A 5,882-nucleotide genomic window follows, 5' to 3' on the forward strand; every position below is an offset into this window, starting at 1 on the left:
ATATCCGAGTTCTTGATGTTTTCGTTATCCCTAGTTAGTGTGGTGTTAAGTTATTATGACAATACCCTAAAAATAGTTATTTGACCATTCAAGATCTGATTTAGTTGATATTTCAGCAACGTTTGACCATCTATTATTTATTATTTTTGTACGTATATTATTTAAATGTTGAACTTTAATCAAATTCATTTTCAATGATTTTTTGCATGTCCAATGTTGAGTTTAATGATTTTCTGGTGAATGATTACTTTTCTAAATCAGTATCAAGTTTTTAAGTTTTCGTCAGGATGTTCTATACGTGTGAGTTTCTTCTACTTTGTTTCTTCAATTTTTTTGTTCATGATGGTTGCCGTTTTGTGTCTAATTTATATATTTTTTAATTTCTTGCGGGTATTTTGGTGGTTTTATTTGGTGTCGCAAGTGATATTACCGAATGTAAGGTGCTTGTTTTTGCTAGCCCATAATAGTTGTTCAATGTAAAAAAGTGTGTGCACTTGAGAATATTTAATTATAGAGCTCCAAGTAAACAACTTACACTGAAAATAAACAAAAGTATTGCATAGTATAATAAGTAAATTACAACCATCGGTATCACAATTTAATCTCTGCCTTTCTCTTGTATGGCCGTGACTGCCGACTGGGCGATATGCCCTATGCAGAAGAAGAAGAGGGCGTGGGGAAGAAGAGGGGGTCATGGGGGTCAGAACTAACGGGTTGAAGCATCATAACTGGATAGGTTTTGCCCGGCTCGGTTTTTGTGGTCCTAAAATAATTGACTAATAAAGATAAACGCCGAATCAAATTCAGGTTGACTCAAACTAAAGAAAATTTTCAGATACCTAACACATATGTGCTCTCATTTTTGAACTTATTGTTCCTCTCGGAGTAGATTAGATCGGGCTCTAATAGCAATTTTCGTTCAACCTCCTAACATCCCTAACATTAGGATGTGATGGCCACAGGCTCGCTGAAAGTTGCCTTTCTATCTGCCCGGACATAAGAAATCACAGAAAACTTCGTCAACACACCTAACCTAGTTAAGTAATAACCTCATTATCACTGCAGAGTAGATTAGCCACACTCTCAAACAAGTCTCGACCAGAGAGAGTTCAAAAAAAAGTCTCCACCAGAGGCAGAGAGTACCCGTTACCCAACCACTATAAATCCTACTCAAACCCGGCAGCAACGCAACTACACTTCGAGAACCGCGGGAGGACGCGCGCGCCACGACAATGGCAGAGGAGCCCCCGCCGGGGAGTAGGCCGAAGCCGCCGATGTCGCGCATCATGCGTCTATCCCTCAGGGCCGTGGACTACGTCGCCGACGCCACCCGCCGCGCCGACGGCACCGTGAACCGCCGCGTGCTCTCCCTCCTAGACCCGCGCGTCCCGGCCTTCTCCTCCCCGTGCCGCGGCGTCGCCTCCCGCGACGTCGTCATCGACCCGACCCTCCGCATTCGCGCCCGCCTCTTCCACCCAGCGAGACCCGGCGACGCCAAGGGAGCGCCTCTCCCCGTGATCGTTTTCTTCCACGGCGGCGGGTTCGCGTTCCTCTCCGCGGCGTCGCTGGCCTACGACGCCGCGTGCCGGCGCATCGCGAGGTACGCCTCCGCGGCCGTGCTCTCCGTCGACTACCGCCGCGCCCCGGAGCACCGGTTCCCCGCGCCCTACGACGACGGCCTCGCCGCGCTCCGCTTCCTCGACGACCCGGATAACCACCCGGCGGACGTCCCGCTCCAGGCTCCCGCTGCTTCCTCGCCGGGGACAGCGCGGGCGGCAACATCGCGCACCACGTCGCCAGGCGCTACGCCGCGGATGTGCCTGCGTTCAAGAACGTCCGTCTCGCCGGCGTCATAGCCATCCAGCCCTTCTTCGGCGGCGAGGAGCGCACGCCCTCCGAGCTCCGCCTTGACGGCGCGCCGATCGTGTCCGTCGCCCGCACCGACTGGATGTGGCGCGCGTTCCTCCCGGACGGCGCTGACCGCACTCACGAGGCCGCGTGCTTCACCTCCCCTGGGGCAGCCGCTGGCGTGGACAGCCCGGCCTTCCCGCCGGTGCTGCTCGTCATCGGCGGCTATGACCCGCTGCAGGACTGGCAGAGGCGGTACTGCGAGATGCTGAAGGACAGCGGCAAGGACGTGAGGCGTTGGAGTACCCGGACGGCATTCACGCGTTCTTCCTCTTCCATGGATTCGATGACGCGCGCAACCTCATGACACGCATCGCCGAGTTCGTCGGCGAGAGCCACGATGGCGGCAGCGAGTAACCCTTATTCCACGCCTGCTTGCTTGGGTTGTTGGGACTTGGGAACCTGGATGCCGTGTCGGATGCGTCGTTTGGAACTTCTGGCTGCGACATTCTTTTGGTTCTGGGAATTGCTAACTCAGATCTAGATGATATTTAAAGATGTCATATTTAAGTCCAGAGCCGTCAGATTATATATATCTTTAAAACTCGTGCAAAGTGATCATTCCTGGCACGCTCGTGCACGTCGCGTTGACGTGCCTGTATCTCCACGCGAGATTGGGGCGGGTCGTCTTGTTTGTGGGCTTTTTTCTGTTTTGTCTCGGGCTGGTCTGCACCGTTTGACATGTTTGTGGTTTTTTTTCTGTTTGTCTCAGTTGTGGGCTTCCATGTACCGTGGTTGGAATTTCTCAAAAAAAAAGTACCATGCTAAGAGAACAGTCAGAGAGAGTTGTCCCTATTTTCTCTCGAGATGTGCTCATTCATTTTCTCACGTTGCTGTTTTTTTTTGCTACACTCCTTCACGTGAGGAGTGGGTTGGAAGTGAAAAGGGTGGAGTGAAAGTAAGTGATTTTCCACTCCCATTTGTTTTTTATTTATATTTTCTCTCTTTTTTCATTTCTTTTTCTTTTTCCTTTTTTATTTTTATTTATTTGTTTTTAAATCTTCATTTTTTCACTATGTTATCAATTCAATTTAAATGTCGTGCAAATCTTTGTCGGGTTGTTTTGTCGCGTGTGTCCCGTGTTGTGTGTATTGTGTCTACTTATCGGTCTGCTCATGTTTGTATCTTTTGTTGGGACGTTTTCATCGCGATCTAGGGGTCCTATTTCAAATTGGTTTTGTTAATTCTCACTTAGATGGGAGTTAACAATGTCTCATTTAACTCATATTCTGTTAGATATACGTGCTCCTGAGTTGTGCTGTTGTCATCGTGTCGTATTTTTTGTTTGCCCCTTGTGAAGCAGTGATGGCTGATGTGACTTTTTTAGTGGGCCATTTTCTGTTTTTAGTGGGCTTTTTTAGGGCTACGTATCTTTCTATTATCTGTCTTTATTTATTTTGGTTCAATTGGGTAGCTAGAGAAGAGATTTTTTTCCTTTCGAATTTGCTAAATCTCATCTTTGTGATGTCTCATCTAACTCCATAACCGAACGATTTGTTTGCTTTAAGATTTGCACAAACTTGATCATGCGCACTGATGTCAGCTTGTTTTTTTGTCGCGCGTCCTCTTCGCCCCATTTTGTTTTGTGTTGGCTTGTTCTTGTGATTCTTTTTACACGAGTCCATATATGTTGTTGTTTGAGGGGCGTGACCCGTTTCTCTTTTTTTCGTTTTCGCTATGCATTTTGATCTGGTGGAGAATTTGTATAGTCCACCCTTCACTCGCAAATGGTCTTGTAAGTCCACCCTCAACTAGCAATGGGCATGTATTTTTTTCAATACAGTTGCAAATCTACACTCGACTTGCAACTGGGTTCATAATTTGTTATTGTCCCAGTTGCAAGTCCACCCTCCACTTGCAAATGGTCTCGTAGTTGTCCCAATTGCAAGTCCACCATCGACTAACAATGGACATGTATTTTGTATTTCATTGAAGTTGTAAATCTATACTCGACTCGCAACTGGGCTCGTAGTTTGTTATTGTCGCAGTTGCAATTCCACCCTCGACTCACGAATAGTATTATAGTTTTGTGTAGCTGTCCTGGATGGAAATCCACTCTTGGCTCGCAAGTAGACTCGTAGTTTGTTTCATCTCAGTCTCTAGTCCACCCTCGACTTGCAACTTGTATCGTAGTTTTTCTAGTTGTCCCAGTTGCAAGTGTACCCTCAACTTACAACTTGTATCGTAGTTCAGTGTACTTGTGCCTGTTGCAAGTCCACTCTTGACTCGCAACTAGGACCATAGTTTGTTTCTGTTGGGGAACGTTGCAGAAAACAAAAATTTTCCTACTCGTTTCACCAAGATCCATCTAGGAGTTCATCTAGCAACGAGTCATCAGATGCATCTACATACCTTTGTAGATCGCGTGCGGAAGCGTTCAAAGAACGGTGATGATGTAGTCGAACACGACGTGATCCAAATCACCGATGACCAAGCGCCGAACGGACGGCACCTCCGCATTCAACACACGTACGGGACGGGAGACGTCTCCTCCTTCTTGATCCAGCAAGGGGGAAGGAGAGGTTGATGAAGATCCAGCAGCACGACGGCGTGGTGGTGAATGCAGGGCGTCACAGTAGCAGGGCTTCGCCTATACTACGCGAGAGAGACGTAACGGGGAGAGAGGGAGGCGCCAAGGCTGAGGTATGAAGTCCCTCCTCTCCTCAACTATATATAGGGGTGCCAAGGGGGGGGCGCCGGCCCTAGTAGATGGATCTACTAGGGGGGCGGCGGCCAAGGGGTGGGGGGCTTGCCCCCCAAGCAAGGGGGGCGCCCCCTTTAGGGTTTCCCCCAACCCTAGCCGCATGGGCCCTTGGGGGGTTGGCGCCCCAGCCCACTTTGGGCTGGGTCCCTTCCCACTTCAGCCCATGGGGCCCTCCGGGATAGGTGGCCCCACCCGGTGGACCCCCGGGACCCTTCCGGTGGTCCCGGTACAATACCAGCGACCCCGAAACTTGTCCCGATGGCCGAAACAACACTTCCTATATACAATTCTTTACCTCCGGACCATTCCGGAACTCCTCGTGATGTCCGGGATCTCATCCGGGACTCCGAACAATATTCGGGTTACTGCATATTCATATCTTCACAACCCTAGCGTCACCGAACCTTAAGTGTGTAGACCCTACGGGTTCGGGAGACAAGCAGACATGACCGAGACGACTCTCCGGTCAATAACCAACAGCGGGATCTGGATACCCATGTTGGCTCCCACATGCTCCACGATGATCTCATCGGATGAACCACGATGTCGAGGATTCAATCAACCCCGTATGCAATTCCCTTTGTCAATCGATATGTTACTTGCCCGAGATTCGATAGTCGGTATCCCAATACCTCGTTCAATCTCGTTACCGGCAAGTCACTTTACTCGTACCGTAATGCATGATCCCGTGACCAGACACTTGGTCACTTTGAGCTCATTATGATGATGCATTACCGAGTGGGCCCAGTGATACCTCTCCGTCATACGGAGTGACAAATCCCAGTCTTGATCCATGTCAACCCAACAGACACTTTCAGAGATACCCGTAGTCTACCTTTATAGTCACCCAGTTACCTTGTGACGTTTGGTAGACCCAAAGCACTCCTACGGTATCCGGGAGTTACACGATCTCATGGTCTAAGGAAAAGATACTTTGACATTGGAAAACTCTAGCAAACGAACTATACGATCTTGTGCTATGTTTAGGATTGGGTCTTGTCCATCACATCATTCTCCTAATGATGTGATCTCGTTATCAATGACATCCAATGTCCATAGTCAGGAAACCATGACTATCTGTTGATCAACGAGCTAGTCAACTAGAGGCTTACTAGGGACATGTTGGTGTCTGTTATTCACACATGTATTACGATTTCCGGATAACACAATTATAGCATGAATAAAGACAATTATCATGAACAAGGAAATATAATAATAATGCTTTTATTATTGCCTCTAGGGCATATTTCCAACAGTTTCATCCCAATTG

The 5,882-nt window shown here is 48.3% G+C and overlaps 1 pseudogene; it reads left to right on the forward strand.

Annotated features, from left to right (window-relative positions):
- The first annotated feature begins 1,217 nt into the window (after nt 1–1,217).
- On the forward strand, nt 1,218–2,402 carry LOC125553597 (annotated as a pseudogene).
- Nucleotides 2,403–5,882: the final 3,480 nt, after the last annotated feature.

This window comes from Triticum urartu, chromosome 4, assembly GCF_003073215.2.
Source record: "Triticum urartu cultivar G1812 chromosome 4, Tu2.1, whole genome shotgun sequence".
In the NCBI taxonomy this organism is placed as follows: Eukaryota; Viridiplantae; Streptophyta; class Magnoliopsida; order Poales; family Poaceae; genus Triticum; species Triticum urartu.